Genomic DNA, 8,583 nt, shown 5'->3' with positions numbered 1-8,583 from the left:
TTGCATCTCGTTCAGTTTTTTTCAGAATTTCAATCTTGAATTCTCTGTCATTTAAATCACATATTTCCATATCTCTAAGTTACTTATCTGGAGACTTGTCACTTTCTTTCTGAATTGTCTTGTTGCCTTGGTTATTCATGTCAATCACTGATTTACTATTTCTCTTCCTAGACATCTACAGGAGTGACTTCTGCAACAGGTTGATAGGAGGAGGTCTTTCTTTTGTTTTCCAGTGCTTGTTAGTAGAATGTTTTATTTTCTCTCCAACTGTAGCCTTAGTTTTCCTCGCTCACACAGTAGTGCTATGTTTTCTCTGCATTATCCCTGCTTCTCACACAATGGGGGGATTCCCAGGGAGACGGACTTCTCCTCTGTTAAAAGTTCACCTAGGTCATAGGGCGCAGCGTCTGTGTTGGTATGTGGAGAGGTTTTGAAGTTCCAAAGCTCTTTCTGCACCAGATTCAGAGCCCGTATGTTTCAATAGTTTTGTTTACTCCTGCAGGGATTTGCCCAGATAGGTGGGGCCAGGGACGGGGTGAGTGTCAGAGATGGCCCAGAAGAATGGCAGCGACCCCCACCACCACAGCTAGTCTTGCTTCCACAGCTTCCTCTTCTTTGCCAGATCTAGTTAGGCTGTGAATCTGTGTCTGCGGACCATAGTTCTTAGAACAGCAAATATTCTGTTCTTTTGCTCTGACACTGCTACTGTTTGGTTTCTACCACTGGGCAGGTGGGGGCGGGGCGAGCTGTGGGAGGATAGGGAGGGGGCGGCTAGTCTCATTTCCTAAGGCTTACGCTCTTTGCTCTGCAGTGAGGGCTTAAACCACAGTTTTCAGCCTTCTTTCCTCAGTGTTTTCTCTGAGGTCTCTGCCGTGAGCGTTGGGTTTAGCCGTGGTATATGCTGCCCCCTTAGCCCTGTGGGCCATAAGCAGAGCCCTAGCAGTCCGAGTTCTTCCCTCTCCCACAGCTGCGGTAGTTCCATGATGCAGCGAGCTCGGAGCACTGAGCTAGGTCTGTGTCCTGTGCCCGTGCGCCTCCTTCTCTGCACTTCTCCTCTACTTCCTTCCCCGCTCTCGGGATTCACCCACCTCGAGGTGAATTCAGTAGTGGGCCTCTTCGTCTTGCCTGTCTGCTGTGCAGGGAGTCTTTTGTGGAGTTATTATTGTTTGATTAGTTGTAAATCCCAGGGGAGCTTTACAAAGGCTCACCTCATGCCGCCATTTTTTCCCGCACTCCCCATTTGGCTTCTTGACGGGGAGTAGCAGTGTGTTCCAAGGGGACTGACACTCAACGAGGATGCCCGCATCTTTCAGCCATTCAAGATGTGTCTGAATGCCTATTTGAGCTTCCCTGGGAATTGGGTATTGTCGAAGTGTTGTGGATGGGCTCTGTCCTTTAGTTCATTTATGACAGGGGCCCATTTGCTGGCAAGTCTGGGAGGATTGTTTTCTGCCCATACCCCTGGTACTCAGTAGTACTCAGGGTTTGTTTTGGTGGCCTCTGATTCAAATTGTCTCCATTCTTCATCCCTAGGTGTGTTGAGAGACAAGATGAGTTCTGGTTCGTCGGGGCTAACGTTCATAGTTGTTTGGCCGGATTTCTTGAAGGAAATTCGTGCCCCTAACTTAGTGAGTAGGTCTCTCCCAAGCAGTGGGATCGGGCACTCTTGTACATATAAGAACTCATGGGAGATGACGTGGCCTCCTACTTTGCAGGTTCGAGACTGGTAGAACGGCTGACTTACTGCCTGGTTCCCGGTGGCCCCCATGATGGTTACAGTCCGATTAGTAAGGGGAGCCACTGGGGAAGTAACCACTGAGTGTTCTGCTCCTGTGTCTACCATAAAGGTCATCTTTGGCCCCCTATGTCTAAATCAACCGTGGGCTCGCGGGGGCCTAGCAGTAGAGAGCCCAGTCCCCATCAATCAGAGTCTATGTCAGCCAGGCCGATGAACTCAGGTTCCTTCTCATTAGGAGGGGTAGGCCACGGATGGCTTCTGGGTTGAGGCTGTCGCCGATTGGGGCATTCATTTTTCCAGTGCCCCATCTCCTTGCAATAGGCACATTGATCCTTTTTGAATGTCCCGCGAGGCTGTGTTAGATTTCTCATCTGCCCCACAGTCTTTCTTTGGTTGGTGTTTTGTTGGAGTGCTGCCACCAATAGAGTTACTTTCTGTCTCATCCTCTTATCAGCTTCTCACCTAGCTACGTTGTCACTGTTGAGGAATACTTTGCTAGCCACCTCTAACAGTTGGGTGATGTTCATCCAGGTGAAGCCTTTGAGTTTTTTCGAGTTTTTGGAGGATGTCTGGGGCCGACTGCACAACAAAAGCCGCATTTATCATTCGCTGATTTTCTGGTGCCTCTGGGTCAAACAAGGTGTATATGCGGAAGGCTTTGCATAGTCTTTCGTAGAAGTCTCTGGGCGTTTCTTCACTGTCTTGAGTTACATCAGATGTCTTTGACATATTAGTCGGTTTCTTTGCCCCTTTTGGAAGCCCTGCAGAATGGCCTCTTGATACCTCCTGATAGCACCTCTACCTTCTTCCGTGCTGAAGTCTCATTCAGGCCGGTTGTCAGGAGCAGCCTCGTTAGCCCATCTCCCCATGTCCATGATGCCTCCTGGAGCCATGTCTTTGAGCCACTTCCGAACTTTTTGTAGGATTTTCGGCCTCTCTTTGGTGTTAAAGAGGGTGCGAAGGAGTTGTTGACAGTCTTCCCAGGTAGGTTGGTGTGTTTGGAAGATGGATTCCATGAGGTCAATTATAGCTTGGGGCTTTTCTGAGTAGGCTGGGGTGTGATGTTTCCAGTTCAGGAGGTCGGTGGTGGTAAAAGGCTGGTAGTAGATTATAGGTCGGCCAGGAAGGGGAGTCCCGTCCGGGCTGATAAGTTCGGACCCTTGGGTTTTGCGGAGAGGCATCTGGAGGGCTGGGACGTTTCTCAGTTGAAGTCAGTGGGTGAAATCTTGGAGTGTGGGCTTTGCAGGCTGACCCTCGGGTTGAGCAGCTGGCGGGGGTGTGGGCTCAGCGGGCTGACCCTTGGGTTGAGTGGCTGGTGGGGAAACAGGGTGGCAGGGTGTCTGGAATTGCATATGGAGCACTTGGCAGGACTGGTGGGATGTATGGTGGTGGCAGGATTTGCAGCTCCTCCGCATGGTCCCCTTGGTGTATAGTCTTTGTCCGAGGGGCGTTGGGAGTTTCTTTCAGAGCCTGAGTTACAAGAATCCTGCACTGTCCCTTTTTACTAGAGCAGAACCGTACCCAAGGTGGAAGGGTCCTGGCAATTTCCAACGAGGAGTCAATGTATGGAAACTGATCCGGGTGACCAGGATTGCCGGTCACCACAATATAAAAGCGTTGGACGACAGCCAGGTCTAGGGTTCCCTCTGACAGCCAGTCGACATTAAAAGTGGGCCATTCCAATTCACAGAGGGTTCTTAACTTTCCTGGGGTCATGCGGACTCTATAATCTCCTCCATAACCCTTCTTGAAATTCTTTAACATGCAGTCTAGGACTGTAGGCTTATTCTGCTAACCTCCCATAGTGTACGATGTCGCAGACGGTGGTGAGGGGGCTTTACTCAGGTGCTGCCCTGCTCCTGTCCCTCGCAGGAATTTAGGAGTGTCTCGGCTAAGGTGTATTGAACAATTTCCAGACCAGGCCACTCTGTGGAGTGAATCACCGTTATGCCAAATGACGCTCTGGGAGAATCAGGGTGGAGCTTACTCAGGTTATGCAGCTAAAGCAGTGGAATCAAACAATCAGGTACACAATCAGTCACTCACATACCAGGTTGACACTCTCCCACGGGTGTCCCTGCCTGGGTAGGTTATAAGAACCTACTGGGAGGTGATCAGGCTCCCCTTCTGTTGCATGGGACAGGACTGACTCAGACAATGGCCCCGAGGCTTACCAGGTCCAATAGGAGGATCTGGCTGGTTGTCCCCGGTCCCTCTCAGCGTGTCCAGCTGGGGAGGCGAGGGCCACGGCTACCGGGGAAGGTCCAGTTTGGAGTCTGCCAAAATCGGCGGGGCGTGCTTACACCCTTCTCAGGCTTCCCGTCGCTCCGCGGCCTGCCTCTCGCCCCACACCGGTGGCGCAATGGGCCAGTGCAGTTGGGTTTCCCAGTCAGGGAACCAAATGTTGCGGAAAAGTGGCCAGGACAGAGAGACTCAAGTGGCATGCAGAGATTAGGGAGAACACAGCTTTATTACGCCAGTGGGCTCAGCTGGATTGCTCCCAAAGACTGAGCACTTACGGGGGTTGGGCACTTTGTTTTATATGGTTAGGCCTCCAGGTTTGGGGGAATTCATGCCATTGCTATTGTGGCGCTAGGGAAAGGTTAAATGTGGCCAGTATGCCGGGGTTCCATCCCTAACAGCTGTGATCGCTCAATACTGTTTTGATGGGAAAGCCTCAAACTGCTGTGTTTGCAGGAAAACTGCTCTGATAAGATATCAGAGGAGGTCTGTCCCTAACAGCTGTGATCACTCAGCACTGTTTTGATGGGAAAGCCTATAACTGCTGTGCTCGCAGGAAACTGCTCCAATAAGGTATCGGAGGAGGATCGGGATGGAAAGCTCCTAGAAGCTGTGCCCACAGGAAAAAACCATTCCAACACTTTCATCACCATATATTTGATCCCCTTTACCCTCATCTACCACCCCTCTCCCCCCCTTACCCTCTGGTAACCACTAAAGTATTGCCTGTGTCTATCAGTTTTTGTTTCTCACTTGTTTGTCTTGTTCTTTTGTTGTTTTTGGTTTATATACTATATTATTAGATTTAGAAATGTCACCTCGCATGTAGTAAACAATCTTAGCTAAAGTAAACAGCCCTTTCCTCTGACTCAGTGTGCCAATGAAGATAAAGATTTTGCAGTCTTTGATATAGGCATGAATTAGGTACTTTCAAATGGCATCTGATTAGGAAGAATAACTCTTAGAAAGCACACTTGTGCCCATGAATAGATTGGAAGGAAAGCTGCATGTAAATGTAAAACATGCAGTTAGAAAAGCCATGATGCATTTTCAAATGATAAATGACTCATGGTTGAACAATATAGGTTAGTTTATGTATTCTTGAACAAATAATTGTTGCCTAGAATTCACTTTCTTTTCCTATTGCCCTAAAAAGTTTCCTTATGCTAGCTTGTAGTCTATCCCGAGCCCCAACCCCAAACCCTGGGCAACCACTGATCTGATATCTGTTTGTATAGCTTTGCCATTCCCAGAATTTCATATAAATGGAATGGTGCAGTATGTAACTTTTTTGTGTCTCTTTTCTTTTCTTTTCTTTTCTTTTCTTTTCTTTTCCTTTTCTTTTCTTTTCTTTCCTTAGTATAATGTCTTTGAGGTTCATCCAAGTTGTTGCATGTATCAATAATTAGTTCCTTGATTGGAAACTTGATTGGAAACTAAATACAAGTAAAAAAAAAGCAACTAATATAATATTTCTGCAGATAATTTCCAAGATCAGTGTCACAAGTTTACCTGCATGCACACACCTATTTAGCTTGAGACCAATGGTTGATAAACAGTCAAATAAATGATTAAAGAAATATCTTTTTAAACAATTAGTTTGATTCATAACAAGATTATAAAACTATAGACATACAGATAACAGGTCAATAAAAGTGGATAAAATATGTTATACAATATCGGTATGTTTTGTTCAACACAAGAAAATGAGTTTGATTCACCCCAGGTCTCATGGCAGCTCTTTGCTAGAGAGAAAGGACTCTCTAAGGCTGTAAAAAATTCACTGAGGGCACTGCCAATAAAATTGTGCTGTGAATGTGACAATACTGCCAGTAAGTTACTACATGTAGGTGAAATTGTTTTGATTCTCTTAGATGTTTGCATTGAGCCATTTTTGCCCAGGGCAAAATCGGTAGGTGGAAATTATCTTTGAATCCCTTCAATCTCCTTTTCTGTAAGTAATAATAATAATAACATTGGCTAACACTTACTGTGTATTAGGCACTGCGCTAAGCACTTTATGACAGATTATTATATTTCCCACAACAATCCTTTGAGATAGGTACTGTCATTGTTCACAGTTTTCAAAGAAACTTAAACTAAGAGTTCAAATATCTTGTCCAAGATCTACAGCTGGTAAGTGTTAAAACTGAGATTTGATTCCAAGATTTAACTCATATAATATTCTACACTAACCCTTGCATTATAATACTATACCTCCATTGAACCTTCTAGATTTTAGAGTCTAGAATTCCCTCTCCTATCCACGAGTCAGTCAGTGCCCTCCATTGTGATGCTTCCTGAAGACTTTTAGAGGTTCCATGTTTATCCTCCAGTTTTCAATACCCTCATCCTCAACTATGTCTCTCTCAGTGTCCTGCTCTTCATCCAATGTTGTAAAGAATGCAGCTGATTAAGCAAATGGCACTATGGTACACATACTTCATAGACCCCCCCCATCTTTGTCAGGATGATTGCATTTTATAGCAAATTATTCCCAATAAATTATGACCAATACTCTTCTAACAGAGGATTGGAGAGTGGGTGGCAATGGAAAGAACCTCCCCAGAACCCATTATTTTATACCATTTAAGCAACATATAATAAGGTTGACTGTATCCACCCACATCTTTCCCCCAGTCCTTTGTGACTAGTGACAGACTGCAAGACAAGATTAGAAATACAGGTCCATGGTGGTCCTGTAGCAGAGGTTTTTTTTTTTTTTTTTTTCCCTCTTGTTTAAACTGACTGATATGAATGGAGATCAAACCTGTGACCTGAGTCTCAGAACTGTGCTGTATCCAATTAAAGATAACAAGCATTATTGATACCAGTTCCAACAGTATTGAAACAGTGCATTGAATGGTTTCCTAACAGCTTGAAAAAAATTAATAAGCCTCCCTAAAGATCTAATTTTTAACTAAGGAGTGACCTAAGTACTGGGAAAGACTAGAGATTCCTATGGCCTAGATCACAAAGGATTTATATTAGCCTTGGCATACATTATATTACATTATGAAATGGAAATATAAATACTGATTATTATTTCACAGCAAAATCTAGAATTGGCAAAATTTCCCAAACTTCCAACAACCTAAAACAGAACACTATAATAAAAAGAGTCTTACTCTTTAGAGAAAAATCGAAACTGTGTTCTGACTTATTTCAAAAAAATTATTACTACAAGGGAATATTGGTGTACCCAATATGAGACCTTTCATACCTAAAATTTATTTTTGTTTTATTTTTAAAATTCAGAATAGTTTACTGGTATAGGTGATAAAAACACTACTTGAGTAAAAGTATTAAGGAGAACTATCTTGTAACTTGTAGTCACAGTATAGCAACTTTATTATTGGGAAGGTAAATAAGTAGCGTCATTTGTTTTAATCTTGGGTAAGAAATACAGTTTTTATGTAAAGCAGTTACTTGTTAATCCTCTAGAACAAATATATTTTCATCATTAGAAGATTTGCTTTCTTCTTGTAAATTAAAAAAAAAAAAATCTCCATTTAGGTTTAAGTGTAATTGAGAGTAAAATACCTTGGTGATAAATGCTTAAATGAGAAGACACTTTCAAAACATTATTAAGGGAAAAAGCAGGACACAGCTGCATATTCAGTGTAATTCCAGTTTTGCTCAATATATGTAATATGCAGAAGAAATGACTGGAATGAAATATATTAAAATGTTAACAATGATTATTATTGGGTGATGGGATTACAGGTGGTTTTGTTTCTCTTTATATCACCTACATTTTCTAAAATGTCCACAGTGAACATCTATTACTTTTATAATAAGACATAAACAAGAGACGTAAAAAAAATAGCTTCAAATGGTGTGAAAACATCATTCAGTTTTATGGACATACTCATACAGCGATTTGTCCTTTAAATCGGTTTGTAATGATTGCCATTCATTTTTATAAAACCAAAGGATTTCACCCTTTTAAGTTAATGTTTTTACATATCTGAGAAAGACTTGAGTCATTTGAAGTGCATGTTTGTATGTGATTCTCCCCATGCTACATTCTCGAAAATTTATCACTTGGGGAGGAAAACTGCTGATGTGCTATTTGAAACTCACGCCTTGCCTTCCTCTATAAGTTAGGTAATATGAAGAGTTTGAATTGGTATGACTTTGGCAAAAAAGTCATGGGCATACTTCACCCAAATTGAAAGCATGCTCAACTGGTGTCAAAGACAGCCAAAAGATAGATGCTACACTGCACTTAAAAAAAAAAATCTGTTGTAAAAATAGCATTCTTTGTTTGTACTGTGGAGATTTATTTGCTGGTTTTACCATTTAAATATACTATCATGGACAAATCTGTTGTCTAATACAGAAGAGTCACTCTATCCCATTGGTTTTAGATAATTCTTTGTTAAGTAAAGTTAATTAAGGATGATATACATGTCAGCTTGGAAATCAACCAAATTTCCACTTGAGCACTCTATGTTCTCCCTTTTCTGACCCTCAATACCTTACTATTGTCTGCATTTTTTGTCTTTTTATCAGAACCTTATTTTTGTGAGGAAAACCATCTTTAAAAGTAGGAACAGTGCTCATAAAACAAATATTTAGAAAAATAAACATTAAATAAA

Source organism: Rhinolophus hipposideros (genome assembly GCF_964194185.1).
Source record: "Rhinolophus hipposideros genome assembly, chromosome: X".
NCBI classification, from domain to species: domain Eukaryota; kingdom Metazoa; phylum Chordata; class Mammalia; order Chiroptera; family Rhinolophidae; genus Rhinolophus; species Rhinolophus hipposideros.
This window is presented reverse-complemented; position numbering follows the sequence as displayed.